The sequence below is a fragment of the Aquila chrysaetos genome, chromosome 1 (assembly GCF_900496995.4).
Source record: "Aquila chrysaetos chrysaetos chromosome 1, bAquChr1.4, whole genome shotgun sequence".
NCBI classification, from domain to species: domain Eukaryota; kingdom Metazoa; phylum Chordata; class Aves; order Accipitriformes; family Accipitridae; genus Aquila; species Aquila chrysaetos.
The window spans coordinates 39,446,921-39,464,657 of NC_044004.1; positions in this window are offsets into that span (position 1 = coordinate 39,446,921).

Here is a 17,737-nt window from a genome sequence, read left to right on the forward strand (position 1 = left end):
GATTTTCAGTGCATGATTCCAAAGCTCTGCTTAATTGTTCTAAACCTAGTGATATGTTGAAATTGTATGTTTAGCTGATTATCCCCATGAACTCACCAAAATGTTTTTTATGTCACTGAGTTCTGCTCCTATAGTCCTTACCTGAAACATGGCAAACACAGAAATCCCTCTTCTGGATTAGTTAACCAATATGAATCTTTCTCACACGTTTGGGCAGAATAGCAAGAGAGTATTGGTAATCCTAGCTATTGGCTCTCTTTTATTTGTATTTGGCATTTGTACCATGCTAAGAAGAGAAACAAATGAAATCTAAAAAATGTCATGAAACAGGCCACTTTTCCACAGTTTATTGACAAATCTCCTACAATACACATGAGTAAAAATTATATTCAGTTGTCTCTTCACATATATTTCTTAACATTTTGGACACAGAGAATTTTCAGATTTGGTTAGCTGGTTTAAAGTTGAATTCTCTCCCTTGCTCTCAGGACTCAGATGTGCCCAAAGGCTGGGTCTATTTTTAAACAAAACAAACCAGCCATTGTTCTCTGGCTCTGTCGTGGTTTAACCCCAGCCAGCGACTAAGCACCACGCAGCCGCTCACTCACTCCCCCCCCACCCAGTGGGATGGGGGAGAAAATCGGGAAAAAGAAGCAAAACCCACAGGTTGAGATAAGAACGGTTTAATAGAACAGAAAAGAAGAAACTAATAATGATAATGATAACACTAATAAAATGACAACAGCAATAATGAAAGGTTTGGAATGTACAAATGATGCGCAGTGCAACTGCTCACCACCCGCTAGTCCCCCAGCGGCGATTCCCCGCCCCCACTTCCCAGTTCCTATACTGGATGGGACGTCACAAGGTATGGAATACCCTGTTGGCCAGTTTGGGTCAGGTGCCCTGGCTGTGTCCTGTGCCAACTTCTTGTGCCCCTCCAGCTTTCTTGCTGGCTGGGCACGAGAAGCTGAAAAATCCTTGACATTAGTCTAAACACTACTTAGCAACAACTGAAAACATCAGTGTTATCAACATTCTTCACATACTGAACTCAAAACATAGCACCGTACCAGCTACTAGGAAGACAATTAACTCTATCCCAGCTGAAACTAGGGCAGGCTCTAAGGCCAAATTGCATGACACGGTTTGCATGCCAAAGCCCAGAAAATTAGGTGGCTTCATCTTTATTGGAAATAGTCACTGGAACATGCTACTCTGCCAAACCTTATCTGGGCACTGTATAGGAAAGTCCTCATTTACATAGGCAAAATATCATGCAAGGAACTGGACTTACTGTTAAACAGTATGGGTGATCATGTGCCATTATCTTAGTGTGTACCTGGCCATGTCCTGTTTACCAGTATACACATAGAAGGAGTGCCGTGGCTTCCTTGGAGAACCAGTAGTCAGTACAATAGTTTTACAGGATGTCCTATTTATCCTCTGGATGAGAAGGCGACTGATACTTCTTCCTATGTCACATTTATATGGAAATGAAAATATTTTATTTCTGTAGGGTAGCTTAATTTGGGGGTTTTGTGATTGTACATGCAAAACACCTAGAAAATTACTGAGACTGTAATTCCACTTACACCTCCCCATGCATTTTGCTTTCAGGATGCTGTTACCTATTGTCAAGAGACCCTGGCTTTAGAAATCAAAAGAAAATAATGGAAAACAGCACTAGTGATGCATTATTCCTTTTTACATTAAAAAGTGAATGTGAAGTTACTAAATTTGTTAGATGTAATCAACTTCAGTTATGCTCCAAAGTATAAACTGAGTATTAGACAGTTTAACAATATTATAAAAATCTGTGCTTTGCAAAAGAATGACATGGATACATTATACAAATCTGAAAAGAAAACCTTTGGGAGATGATCTAATGGTAGCAATTATGCAATATGTAGCAGGATAAAAGTTCAACAGCATAAATATTGATGGCAATTAGCTAAGAATTAAATGCACAGTTAAAAAGGTAAGTGCCGTATGAGAATTGAATGCTTCAGCAGAAATCTTGTTTGGAAAATGCAGTGGGAGATTATTTCACAAAGTTGTGCTGTATCATAAATGCACCATTACCAAAGGTTTTTGATTAAGTGGAAGAGATCAAATTTGTTTCTCTGAAACTTAAAAGCCTCACATAAGCATACAAAATGAGAAGCAGCTTAGATTTAGACAGGAAGGAGACTTGGTTTTATTCCTACAACAAAGATACAGGAAGTCACCCCAAAACTTTCTATATCCCCAGTTGGTAACTACTGTGTCTTGTCTCAAGAACATGTGTATATATCCTGTCTAGACGTTTGCATGTCTGTTAGTACAAGGATTGATATGAAATATGTTTCAGCTAATAAAGTTGCTTCACACTGATACCTGCACACTGATGCCAATTACTTCAAGCATGCACAAATTGGCACTGTTGCTGAACCAGTCACTCCGCCCTCTCCCTCCGGCCCCGGCTGCACCACCCTACCCTTTTGCCACTGCCTCTTCCGTTTTGGCACAATTTGCCATAACTTCAGTCTCTTTGACTGGGTTGATTCCCTGATTCAGACCAGATTTGTGTAAGCACAGAGGAAGGGCAGTGCCAAGCTGAAGATGGGCAGACGTGAGTGGGGGTTGGTCTTATGTTTCAGCAGCAATGCCAGCATATGCTGGTTTGCACTGGTTGGGGAACAACGCCATCACTAAGGAGAGAATTGGGGTGAGACAAAGACTGATCTGTCAAGTTGAAGAGGTGACAGCTGGTCAAACAAAGCAACAGCTGTTTTTCTAAGAAAGATCAGGAGTGCTTATTTATTTGGGGAGTGGCAAAACTCACTCCTGAAGTAGAAAGACATTCTGGGGGAGAAGTTAGCAGGAAGATTTACAGGGTATGTAAAGCTGTTCTCAGTGAATCATCAACTGTTCCTCTGCATCTTCTGATGGAGGAAAGGTTTCAGTAACACAGGAAGAGGAAATGTCTTTGTAAACTTGGGCTTATTTATTTTCCCTTTAGAACCTTGGGAGGTAGACAGATACTAATCTGCAGGTGACATGGACAGTTGACAAGAAGTCGCTCATGCTATAGAGGAGCCTTCATAATTCATATACCCAAGAAACCAAGAAGAAATTTTTGAGGGAGCAACAGAATTGTCCATGTACTGCTCAAGTTGATGCTTTCTTCATAGCATCAGCAGGTAGAAAAAGCACATCTAATATAATTAAAAACTAAAACAATTTCTGTTTGGTGGCCCTGCTGGAACTAGATATTTTAAAGCCTAGCCCTCAGAGATAAAAGATGTGAAAACAGGCTCCTAGATCCTGAGCTATGGCTACAAATCAGACCACAGCCAAAAAACTTTGTATGGATTATGGAGGTTACCTATTAGCTTCACAAAGGAGAAGATCACTGAAGAACCTGAGGGACCAGGGACACAGGGATTCTTGACTGGAAGATAGGAAGCTTCCTTTACCTATTTCCCCATGCTAAGTATGTCTGGATGCTTTGCATGCCAAATGTCTGTGCTATCCTTTACCAGAAACAAACTCTGGTCTAGACCCCTTGAAAAACCCTGGAAGAGGGTAACTGAAAGGCTAACCTGTTCTTCTAGGAAGATCTTTTATCTAAGGAATGCAACATAATGCAGATGTAGGCAGTGAGGCAGAATCCTTGACACATGGTGACCTTCTACAGCTGGACAGAGATCTTTCTTTTTCAAACTCAGCACAAGTAAGTTTTTTATTTTATTTCTTTACTTGCATTTTTTATAAACATTTGTCTAGCTTGTGTACTGAAAAGAAGTACTTTTATTTGCATTCATGCTAACCTCTCTGAAATGTGAATTTTAAGAACTGATTCCCATGACCTTGCTTAAGATGAACAACAGCCTACTTGAAACCAGATAGTGCTTAACATCATCAGTTTCATAGTAGAGTCCAATAATATGCTGAGTAATCTACTTCTGAATGCTCATATTTATTGAAATTATTCAAATTTATATCAATGTAACTTGCAATGTTACACATTGCTGCAAGGTATTTTGCAAGAGCCTGTCCTGTCTCACCACTTTATTCCCAGCTTTAGCAAGTCCTGCTTCAGCTCTTACTCTTTGTTCATATGATGACACTGGCCTGTAACCACCTAACCTTTCTCAAAGTGCAAGCATTTTATCCTTTTTAGATGGTGCCAAAAGTCCATAAGCATTTATTATCAGCTTTTATTATATGCCTTATCAACTTACTATCTGAGTCTGATTTTCCACTGCTTTGCACAGTACAGAGTCACTCACATCTGAGCAATGTGAGTGTTAGGTGACTGTCAAACACTTTTAATCACGAAAAGTATTTGACAGCTATTTAGCACTTACTTTGCACTGATATACAGAATATGTAAGGCAGTAGAAAAGAAGAGTCTAAGGTGCCTTAATTGCTCTTTATGAACTACTTTTGTTGTTGCCATAAGCAAAGGAAGTTTTCACTTGAGAAACGTATTCCCTTTGTTGATGTTGGTGCTTTTAAAAATCAAAGCTATGTGAAGAAATGATGGCATTGGAAGAAAAAAGCACTTGTCATTGGATTATGTAAGTACCAAAATTATCTCTCTTTTCAAACACCTCAGATGAGAGAAATTGAAAAGGGGGTAGTTGTGCAAATAATGAGAAAATGTATTTTTTTCCATGACAACTGGAATACTTCTTGTTATACCTAGCAATTCACAATGGAGGCTGCAAAGATGAAGTAGAATATACCTGTATTCAAAAATATATAAGGATATATATAAATAGAAATAAATAGGACTAACAATCCTTGGGCGATACCTCTTTCAGAACAGTGAGTGAGACTCATACCCTGGGTATCCCTGAATGCCCTAAAGTGAGTACTAACTAGCTGTGGTGAGCTAAAATGCAAAGAAAATAAAAAACTACTGCTTGTCCTTATCTGAAGATACAGCATGGAATAAGATAATAACTGTTCAGATTAGATTATAAATGATGAGATGCAAAATCTCTGACTTTTGTCATTCATAGTTTGGAGGAAAACTTTCTTCTAGCTAGTAGTTTTAAAAGCTATTACTGTTTGCTTAGGCCCCTGCCTTGACAACATCTTAAATAGTCCTATTAAAATAAGTGGGACTATTCCATGTGCAAAAAACTAAGCACGTACATGTCTGAAGGACTGAAGCTTGAGAAGCTAAATTACTTGATTTGTGGGTGCTCTCAGGCAGCTAGAATTCTTAATGGACAATATTATGGATGAACCCACTGAAGATAAAAATAACACCCACAGCTTTCAAGAGCTGTGTTAGAAATGTGAGCCACCAAATAAATTACCATCTACAGATTTACATAAATGGAAATATGAAAGTATCATTCTTCAGACTTTCCGAAGGCCACCAGAGTAAGCGGTGATTTACTTGAAACCTAAAATGGGCTGTTACTGGATTCAGAAAACCATTTCAAGTCTAAGGAGATCAATAGCAAATAATGGCCCAGAACCCCAGCACACTCCTGAAAGTTTACCCAAAAGATTTTGAATGAATAACAGTGGTAATCAAATACTGGTTAAATATTTGTCTACTAATAAATGCAGTAAAATGGTGGTGTTATGTGATGAAGGGGAAATGAAAAATCAAATAATATTTAAAGTTTACTTAAAAGACAACAACAAGCTATGTGAGGTACCTAACAACAGAAGAGATACTTCAATTAATAAACTTGGCCCTAGATTCTCACTGAGATTGGCTAAATGTTATTAATTTAAAAAATAATTTCTTTGAGAATAGTATTCGATAAACTAGGATACTGTAATATCTCCTTTCATGAAAGTGCAAGGGATAAATAAAAGTTTCAACTGAAATTTTTATCCATTTCACTGGGTATAGCTATTCTCTTCTAGTAAATGCCCGAATATTTAATTTTCCAACAGCAGCATCTGCTGGGAATAAGGTCTGAGAGTGCAATAGCCTCCTCATTAGTACTCATAGATGTTATATGGGTCTTCCAGATAGGATCATGATGTAGGAAAACTCTTTCAGCTTCTCCAGTGTCTTTAGCCTTGTTTCCTACTAGTCTCAACACTGTAATCAACAGAACATTAGAATTAGCCAAGGGAATTGAGCCGATCTGTGTTTCAGACAGTAAAAGCAGTGGAAGATGTATATATGATGTATGTAGATGATAAACTATTATCAGACTTAGCAGTTTAAACAGTTGTGTGTTTAAAAATGAAGCAGAAAGGAAAATAAAAATATCATGGTTAACTGACGAATCAAAGTGATCATTCAAGCCAGGAAGAAACTGAAACCCAGTCTTGCTGAAGCAGAGAAGAAAATAAAATTGTGTTGGATAACACATAAATTAAGAGAATTCAAAGGCAATCTGAAGTGCAAATGCTGAAAGCTTACAGAGAGACCAGGAAAATAATCTCATGATATAAAGGGAAAGATCTAGTTAGGAAAAAAAAGCACCAATTACTTCATATTCATCATTTTTCCAGCTGACTCAAATTAATATGTCATAGAAGCAAGCTTATGGCTAGAAATTTGCAATGAATCCCAGGTTTCTGGTTTCCTTCCATATCATGTGGTTACTTCCTACAGCTTAATTGGCACAGATTACCATGTTTTGCTGACTACAGTCCACTCTGTCATACAAATTCAAGCTCCCAGACATTTAGGTTACTTGGAGAAACACATGACTTCTCAGGTGCCAGGTATTTTTAAAGAGCTCACAACCTTAGTTTTTAATATCTCAGGGAAAGGCCAAGAAGCTGTAGATGAATTAATTTTACCAGTTCCTACATTGTCCACTAAGCCATCCACTGAGGGGATGCCTGACTGCCTGCTTGGTGGGTTGCAGAAGGGCCAGAGACTTCGACTTTAGCAAACAGGCACACTGGAATTAGTTCTGCTTAGATTAGCAAGAAACACAGTCCGACTGGCAGACCACTTGGTGCTGAGGACTGGCTACTACATTACGTACCTTTCAGGGAGGTTTATGGACCAGACTAGCTCTGCTCTGCTCCTGGGAACAGAATGCCTACTACGAGTTAAAATGTATTAGATACCTAAATACACAGACCATATTTCCTAGTTTAGTTTCATCTGAAAGGAATGTATTTTTTGTGCTTTGATACTGCTTTGTGAAGCGAGCCAAAGAGCAGAAAATGGAGGCTATTGGGAGATTTATTTCAAAAATACACCCTTGATCTGGAGTAAAATGCTGGTGCAGACTCACTCACTGATGATTAACTTGAAGTGAAGCATCTGGTCAGATTCAGATTGTTTTTGTGGGCAGCAATGAAACTGGATTTTTGGCATGTTGAAAACAGGGAAGGAAAGATCTGAGCATGTGGAGTTATCTCTGCATTCTTTCTTGACCAGCTTTTAATTAAAGAACCGATTTTAAACTAGGTTGCCAGGAAGTAAGAAGATGAGTCTTTCCTCCTCAATACCGCAGAAAAAGCAAATGAGTTCTTTCCATCATTCTTTACCACACTTGGCAGATATACACCTGCCCTAAAGCTATCCTTTGCAAGTAATGAAGATGAGGCACTGTCAAAGATCAAGATGAAAAAAGAGGGGATGCCAGAACAAAGTGATAATTTAAATCACGATAACTTGCCAGAGCTGGGTAGTAGAATTGCAATGAATGAAAACACTGAATTGCTAACAAAAAAAAAAAGTCAATCTTTATTGGACACCTGGAAAGTCAGCCAGTTTTGCCTATCTTTACAGGAGTTGATTCTGTGAACTGCTAACCATTGATGTTCACTCCATCACAATGTAAATTAATTGAAAAAAAAATTATATGCAGATGAACATGATAAAGTTAAATCCTCATGGATTCTTTGCAAGGTAATCATGCTGCTTCAGTCAATTGAAGCCTTTTGAAATATTAAAAAGTGGCAAACACAATTTTTGGGGTAGAATTTTTATGTCACATTGGTTTTGTCTTTTTTTTGAAAACAAAACCTTTTGGTCTTTTGCTCAGGCTATTAACCTTGCAGGTTGTAGCGTGCAGTTCTACTGTGGATTAGAAACCAGTGGGGGAAGAGGCAAGGAGAAAAGCAAAAATAAATAACTGCAACATGGATGGAGGTTAAAAATGAATGCCTGGCTACCATAATACGCCAGATTCTTGCTTTAAGTTAAAACAAATGAACAAAGAAACAAACAAAAAATGCCCAAACTAAACCCCTAAGGTTGTTCTGAAGTAGAGCTGAGAATTTTGTTTTACAAGCTCTGCACTTTAGCATCTGTCCTTACTTTTTACTTACTACTTAATAGGGGCATTTGGGGGCAGGGTGAAACAACAGGAGAGTGTTCTGTCTGTAATGCTCTCCAACACAAAGTGCTATAGCAGGCAATTCCTAAATTGGGGCAACCCCTGACTTTCACAGGCATCATACTCAGACTGTGAATTACACTCTAAATGATTAACCCATTTTTTAAAATAAGGCTAAGGAGAAGTAAATTATTTTTCCTCCAGAGGTTAAAATTCTTGTACTTTCTTTGAGATGTTCCTCATTTTCTTTTTGATAGCAAGGACTTGAGAACTAGCAACCCTCTGCCCACTCATTAATTTTCTCCCTATTTCTGCAGCAAAGAATGATCCTCCATATAGTAGCAAAGGCAGGTTCTCTCCAGGGTAGGTTTCATCCCAAGTACTGAGTGAGATGGAAGACCTATGAAAAATATGCCGTTAAAATATATTATAAATCACTGAATATAAACAGTTAAAATGTATGATAGGAGAGAGCAGAAAGTGCAAATTGTATCAGCAACTTCCTTCTGATATTTCCTAATTTCTAGTATTGGGGCATCCTTACTATTGTGCTTGTGCAATTTTTATAAGCCCATCATTACTGCCAAAGTATCTGTCATGAAATATGGTTGAGACAAAGAAATGTAGGGTTCAGAAAAGAGTAAGAAATGGTGTACAAACAGTAGGAATCACAATTACTTTGCCAAGGATTAAAAAACATGCTTGGGTTGTCATTCTTCATGCTTCACAAGTCCTCACTGTGATTGCCTGGGGTTAGGAAGAGATGTCCCTTTCATTACAGTGATCTCATATCCAGCTCTGAACTCTTTCATATGGTACTGTTCAGTATCACCACAAGAATATCATGTTAGATAGACCATTAGTCTGATTCAGCATGTCAGCCTCTGTGTTCCCTGTCTCTGTGCCATGTAGCCAAGGCAGAAGCTCTGCTCTATTACCTAGTGATAAGGAAACTCTGAACTCTAATAGCTGTGTCTTAAAGGAAACCGGCCATGAAAGAGCATGCCAACTCTTGATTAATAACACATGCAATTTCCCTTCCAGGCCTCTAAGCAGAGGATTTGGCAGCTATGTATAGTTGTTATGATATGAGAAACACACACTCTGTATTAGGGGACTACACAGGAATGAGATGTGAAAACTTAGGGAGAACTGGAGCATTACCACAGAATCTATTGAAAGAAATAGTCTGTACAATTACAGAAGTTATATTTAGGAGATAACAAGGTAAACGAAGGAACCCAGATGTCACAATATAAAAAACAAGCAAACAAATGAAAAACTGAGTTTATTGAATCAACTGTACAGAGGAAGATCAATAAAGATTTGCCAGAGTGAACCTCCAGAGAAGCAAGGTCAGTTATTATAAGAAACTAGCTCTTTGACTCAAATATCTAAAATATTTTACTATGTACTTTTGGCATGAGTAGATAATGAAGACTTTATCTTGCAACATAACAACATTATAAAAATAAAACCATTGTCATCTGCACTCCAAAATGTCACTGATAACTTCTAAAAATATATTTGACTCTATAGTTAAGTTATTGTTCAAACTAGTGTTATTGCTTACTGACTATGTTCAAATCTTCAGAAACAATGATCAAAATGGCAATGCTGTCTCTGGCATGCAAATGTTTTAGCATTTTTAAATAGTCAGCTATATAATCTTCTATGAGATACAGGGGCAGAGTAGGCAGATATCCCCATCTGCTCACTGTTTCACTGTTCTGCATGGGCACTGAAGGGCTTTACTGCACCTAGCTCTAAGGACTGTCTTCCTACACTGTTTAGATATCCAAACCTGTTTTGGATTCCTCTCTGGAGCCTGTCACCTAAAAGATATAGTACTAACTTTTAGATGCAAAACTCTAACTTTATGTAAGGTCTGAGATTCTTGCCCCTTGAGTTCCCCAGATAGGATATGGTTTGGAGTCTGTCTTTCTTTTCTCTGACACCTGGTCATCTACCCAAGATCCGAAATTGATAAATCTTCTGAATCTATGCAGTCCCTTATGACTATCCATTCAAAAGCTGAATAAGACTCAGTCATTTTTGTGTGTGTTTTCCTAAAATGCATCTGGTAATCCCAATCACATTCTAGTTATGTGACAGTTCTACTTCATGTAAATTCTTGTTGACTTTTGCAGCTCAAGAGCAAGAAACTTAACCCATTTCTCTAGCTGCAAAATGAGGAAAAAAGTCTCTGTTATGTAACACAGGATTTTTTATCGCCTGGTAACGTTTTGGCTTTTTTCCCAAAGCAGGATTCAAGGGTCATGCATTGCACCTTATTTACTCATGCTTGTGCTACTGGGTATTGAGAGATTAACACAAGTTTTCAAACTGTATGTAGCTTTCTATGGGAGATGTCAGCAAATACATCCCAAAACAGTATTTCTGTGATATAGTGCAGTTACATACAAAACACAACCTTTTAGTATGAGTGGAATTTCACCTTTTTAAAATGTCACTCTTCTCTGCAGAAAACTTTGATACAATTATGCAGTTTTCTTTTAGTAGGACATATTAGACATTAATTTCTCATACTGATGAGCATTTATGGTCTAAAAATCAGGACTTTTATAACACTTCATGTTGGACACCTAAAATCACTAGCAAGTCATAAAAAATTATCTTCTTTTGCAGCGTGAGGTGAGTTGCAAAAAATGAAACTGTTGCTGTCATAGCTACTGTCACATGACGGTGGCTGTGTAAAATACTAAAAAAGAGTTTGATCATACTTTTGATTTTCAATTTGTCATAGGCCTCTTAACCTTCTGTAACACATTGTGCTTAGGATTAAGGCCATTAGTCTAATAACTATAATTAGTCATAATTATCCTAATAGGGGATATTAGTTAATGAAATCTCATTTCAATGTTCTTAATAGATTTAATTAATGCAATATTTATGTCAGCTTGAAAAACAGAGGCATTTTGCAATGCACCTAATTCTTAATGACTCACCAAGAAGTAGTTTAATGGAAGTTGCCAAAATATAATCATATGTGACCTCTCAATGTGCCATAAATTTATCTTATACCGGTCACAGCAACATGAGGGAATATCAAGACCTTTACACCTCTTCCCCTTACTTTTGCTGAAAAGAACTTTTAAACATCCCTGGCTGGTACTTTGCTAACGGTTTGTCTTTCTTCCTAACTTCTTGCTTTTATTACTGCCCTACCAAGTAATTCAAATGTTATTCAGTCACTAGTGTCCTTTCCTCACCTATGGTCTGTCCCTCCCTTTCTGGGAGATGGCCAATAAAGCCAAACAAGCTGAAAATTTCCAATACCAGAAATAGATCACAATGAGGAAGGGATGTCTATATCAATATTGCGTCTCAACAGCTTTGGGTTCATGGAATTCATGTTTACGTTTGTGAAATAAGCACTTAAAATGAACTAGCATACATTGAATTCTAAGTGCTAATTGAATGTTCATGCTGAATTTACTATAGAAAAACACAAGGTTTTAAAAAATACCTTTATTTACCAGTTTCAAAGACCTTATGGTGTCAGGTTTTGTTTAAATCTATTGTAGTCTTTCTTCTTCTACTCTGTACAGAAAATCAGCACAAAGCTTTACTATTGCTGTCATAACTCGGGGCCTAAAGCATTGTAAAGAAATCTGCTTTGGATTTACAGAAATATCCTTGCCTGTGAACAGAGGCAGCTCTAACCTTTGGGAAAGCAAGAGAGGCCCATTCTCACCAGAACTTTATAACACTCAGTAAAATCTTTCCAAGTCTGATTCCCCATGTGTGCTAACCATGATGCCCAACCATACTAGCACCAAGCCTGGCACCAGAGCATGTTAGAACTGGAAGTATACCTCGCCTGTGTATCTGCCCTCAAGTGGGGATTGGCAGCAGCTAAAAGGCGTTAGAGTCCTGTGTTTAAGCCTTTTCAATCAAAAGAAGACAAAAGTTTAAAAAATCTGATAGAATCTCCAGGAAAAAAATTGATTTCAGAGGAAAAGAAAAGGAATTTTTCGTTGTTCTGAGTACCAGATTGAAGGCTCTTGCGAGCTTTGCTTTCTCCCTGAAGACAAAGAAAAATTGATAGGAGTCTTTCATCCTTTCAGCCTCACTGCCAAAGAGCCACGGATGCTTAGTCTGCCTGTCCCTGCTGAAAGCAGCAAATGGTCCAGGAACTTGGACCATTCATGTAAAAACTGAAACTGATAGCAGTCTTCTAGGTGAGCAACCAGGGACCCATCATTTTCACTCTTTCCACCAGAAAAAATGCTTCCTTAGAAAAAAAAAAGATATTTCTTACCAGAAATTTATTTTAACACAAAATTAACAACTACTTCTAAGCTTATAACACTCCGTACTAAGTAAATTTCATCTACAAGTTAAATGTTAGGGTACCATCCAGCATAAAATTTCTAAAACCACCGAAGTAGGTTAGAAGACAAATTTTGTTTTCAGCGATGACTTAAATGCTTATGATTTAGATACTTTCAAAATTTTAAGTCCAGAGTTTTCAAATATTTGGTGCTAAAGATAAAATGTAAAAATAAAAGAAAAATAAAAGGAAATAAAGCAAGCACTGAACTGAGAGTTGAGGCTTTTAAACCTTCTACAAAGATGGTTATGTCAAAAAAAGTTCCATTTTAAGAGTCTGAATTTTCCATGGGAGTGGACTCATATGGATTTATACTTTTGGTATCTTTTGCTTTGCTTGTGATTGTTTAATGTCCTGAGCAAATTGCTAGCCCTAGTTCCCCCTTCCCCCCAGCCACACATTCCCACACATTCCCTTATGCCATCCCTTGAGCTCCAATGGTTGTCTCATTTAGTCAAGCAGGGAGCTGATGTACTGGGAGTTGATCTTTGATTGCTTCTTTTTTTGTTTGATTAGTTTTAAGCTGTGTCAGCTCATTAAGGACATGGGAATGGATCCATGACAGGATGAGGAGTGTGGAACTGCCCTGGCTGCCCCATTTTATGCACTGGCAATAAGATGGGTAAGGGAAAGAAATGGAAAGCTACTGAAATTCAGACTAAAATTTCACAGCTGGCTTCTTTTTCTAGTCTTTACCTATGCAAAGCTGCCTATTCTAAAAATTGGAAGATTTGGTCTGTCCAAAGATGCAGAAGGTTTATCTTGATGTAAATCATCTTTATAAATCTTTCTTCTCCATATCTGTTATATGATTTTGTTACATTGTATGGCTGAAAATCACTGTGGGTAAAAAAATCAGGAATAATGTCTATAAGGCACTTCAGCACTACAAAAGCCTTATCTTTCCTAAGCAATGCATGTCTAAAATCAAAGGTGATGTATAAGATGATGTAAGTAATTGCTGCCAACATTAACATACTGAAGAGCCATAATTTTAATTTTTTTTATGCATTTCATAAGTGTTCCCCTGAAGAAGGTTAAGCGTGACAATGTTACACACCTCATTCTTATGAAAAATTAAAAATTCCAATGGGTTTTCTGCTGAAAGGATTCGCCGCTATACAGTTTGACTTTTTTTTTAATTACTGAACAAGTAAACATACTTACATAGAATTCACTAAGGCATGCTTGAACTTTCTTCATCTATCACAAACCTAGCAACAATATGCACTAAAGAACTATTCTAGCTACCATGCAGAGATTCAGGAAAAATGAAGTTTGTCTTGAATGCTTATTTCTTGGGATTTCTTACTTATATCAGGCCTATGGTTGAAATTTACCCTATGGGGAAAGCAATCCCCAAGCTAATGCATGTGCAAAGTGTCCTAACCCCATTTTTGAGGATTTCAGAGGGACTTCAGGAGCATTTAGCTTTGGGCTATCCCTCCACTGGGAAGAGAACCTTGCCCAAAGAGAAGCTTTAGAGTAATTATTGTCATCCTGGAATTTTACAAACAATACACATGGTAATGAAGAACGCTTTAAAATATCGCCCTAATCATTATTAATTCCTTTGGTATTTATGGTAATAATGGTAATTATGATGAACTCATTTTGCACTAATGTGAGTGCTTCTGGAACTCCACATTAATTTGTGACACCGTATTGAAGTGTTATTCAAGAAGGATATTACACACTATATTTTTTAAAGGTTTGCAAACTCTTTAAAAACAAAGACCTCCTGAAAAAAAAGCACTTCTTTTAACTGAGGAGACTGTTTGTGTTTGATTAAACCCATAGTTTCTGCTGAGATTTAACAGTGATGAAAACTGACAAGGTTGAAGGGAATAAGCTGAGGCTCATGTCACAGGGAATACATACAGAGAGAGAAGAAAAATCTTGTACTTTTCAAAGACGTTTTCTTAAATCATTTTTGCTTTCATTTTACCCCTAGTGACAACTGCCAGATTAATGCCACTGGAAATTAAAAATTATAAGTTTATTCAGTATATAGAGTCCCAGCTTCTGCTAATGTTGACTGTATCTGATTGAAAGACTGATTTATAATGCGACTTGGGTGATTCAGTTTGCATATCTGTTCCGGTGTACCATCATCACTGTAGTATCTTTACTAATGATCAGGGTGTTACAGATGTATTAGTCCACTATGTTCACAGTATGCCAATTTTTCGTAAATGAATAATTTAAACTGTAATCCTTCAAACTTCTGAATTCGGCTACCTATGTGATTTATTTTTCCACTTGAGCTGCCTTTTGCACTTAGGCCCAAGCATCTTCCACACAGGTGAAAGGCCAAATCTAAAGTAGATACATGGTTTGCTCTGTATTTTTCAAAGCTTCTTTCAAAATTCTAGCAGGTGTTGAGATCTGTTTTTCACACCCCATCAGCACAGGACTATTGCTCCATATTATTTCCCCTGGCAGCAAGGCTGATGTAAGTGGCTCCAGTATCCTGCCACTCATTCTCCCTTCAGAACTGCCTGGTGAATTTATATTATTTAAAGCACCTCCCTTGTTTTTGCAGTGTTATTATCAGTGCAGCTGATGGGAAGCCACAGGGGTGGAAATCATTGGCAAGGGGAGAAAAAGCTGCCTAAGTCAACTTTGCTACCCAGTGAAAATGGAATGACTGATCTTAAGTTTAAGTACCGGTGAAATTCACTGAGTGCTTAAACTAAATGGGATTTAAGTAGTGCATAGGCTGCTGTGCACAGGTGTTTGTGCCCTGCCAGGGAAAAACCGGTGAGAATTCATTCAGATTCAAGAACAATGTCACTATTTTCACAAAGTTTTCATTTTCACTTTTTGCAAACACTGGAGTTTGTGAACTTTATTATGCTAAAATACACATGAAAATCAATGAGCAAAATCAAATGAGCTTTGTTAAGCTCAAACTCTCTGTTATTCTAGACAGAGCACAGCTGGAAATCGTTTGAGTTTCACTGGCTATTCCTCTGGAATAAAGAATGTGTAACCCTCCATTCTAGCAGCCGTTGCTATGTGCCTCTGATTCCTGGATACTAGCTTCTCTCCTCTGAGCAACAGGCAAACAGGCAGATCTCAACGTAGCCTAAACACTGCCAGCACCACACTGCTGCAAAAGGTACCTTTAAGCTCCCTTTGTGTTTCTCAACCCTTTCTTCATACGCTGCTTACTTAACTAGCTGCAGCTGAGAATACCTGTCATGTTAATGGGGTTGTGTGAGGAAGAGGAGACATGAGATGTAGGAAAAATACATACTGAGATGGAAGATTTCCTGTGAAAAGAAAGATTCCTTCATATCTTGCATGGGCTCAGTGGTACTAGAATGTTTCCCTGTAGAGGAAACCTTTGCATTGACTGGTAAGTATATACTTCAAAAAAGACAAAAGCAAAAAGCAACAAAAAATCTTTAACCTGAGTTAGACAGCTGCCCAGAAACAACCGTACAAAACCACCCTCACAAAGCAGAAAGTGAGCAAAAGATGGTAGGCATTTCTCAAAGGACAGCTCTCCTGAATTGCCCATGTTTCCCACGTGTTTATGTCTCCAGTTCTACAGCAAAACTTCCAGGAGGAAAGAAAACTTTCCGCAAGCAACGGATATAAATGGTTTGCAACCTCTGATCTTGTTTATCATTAGATCTATCATAATGGCAAAAGACTGTTTTTTTCAGGAGGTTCTTCAAGTATCCTTGTGTAATACTGTGCAATAAACACCAAATACAAAAAATTCTCGATTTACTCCAAAGAATATTATAAACTTGGGTATTTTGTTCCTAGGTTTTACAGAAAATGACCACACTTTTGTTTGTTCATTTTTTGATACTGGAGAGAAATCAAAAGATTCCTGATCTTGATGTCCTCATCAGCTGAGGATATTTTCCAAAAGGCAAAGTGTATTTGCCCTGAATAACTGCATTCAGCTAAAATGAGTTGAGAATGCTTTTTTTAATAACTTTGCAAGTTGTATATGTGGTATGAGGTTATATTTATATATATAAAATTATTTTCTTTCATACAAACACATGCAAAACCCATGGCAAACAAATGGAAAGGAGGGAACAAAACTGACTGTAAAAGCAGAAAATTGTATATAAATAAAAGAAGCTCAAAACCTCAATTAATAAAGGTAGCAGGGTTTTTTTAGAACTTTCAAATTTGTGATTTTTCTACAAATACATGATCTTTTTCTAACTCTCAGTAATAGAAAAACATTTTTAGATTAAATTATAACTCAAAGAAATGTTGAATATAGAGTGAGAAAATAAGTTAGCAGTTAAAAAAAGATGACCTAAACCACTAATTGCTAATATTTTGGTATATTGTAGTATTTCTCTATCTTATAACATAGCCTTCCAACGTGAATGCGATTATTACTGATTGTTTCAGAAGATGTTTTCTATGTCCTATAACTGTAGTGAGACTTTTGATTCCTTTATTCCTTTCCCACTTCCCCATCACTGCTTTAGGTTGGTATTATCTCTGTATTAACTCTCTTTCCCATTGGGTTTTTATTCTTAGTGTAGTCTGATAAGCTTTACATTTCAGCATCTTTTGCATTTGTATTGTAATTTTTTTGTTTGTAAACAAAATGGATTTTACAGTACCTTGCCTTTTAATTTAAAATACTATGAGAGCCTATCAAACTTTAAAAATTTGCTTTGAAAGTATGTTGAAATTAGCATTTGTATTTACCACTTCACTGTGCTGGTAATAATCAGTGGAACGAAATGGTAAACCACAGAAATTCATCTTTTATGGCTGGATAATTCCATCAAGAGGGAACAAAAATAGGCCGTTCTCTTCTTTAATAGGCTTTGAGATGCATCTGTCTTACAACAGACATCAAACCTCACAGTCATATAAAAAAATATTTATATTGTCATGATTTAGTTATTTGAAATATGACTTTTAAAGACCAAAAAGTTATTTATTATTTTTGCTGCAGAAAATTTACAGCCTTTTACTTAATGGCCTGCACAAAAATACAATTTAAATATTGGAAATGCAAAGAGAAATTTGTAATCATTAGTTTCATTGAATCAGATAAATGCTCTCACCTTAAGATTAGAAGGGAAGAAGGAGAGATAATCCCATAAAAAAA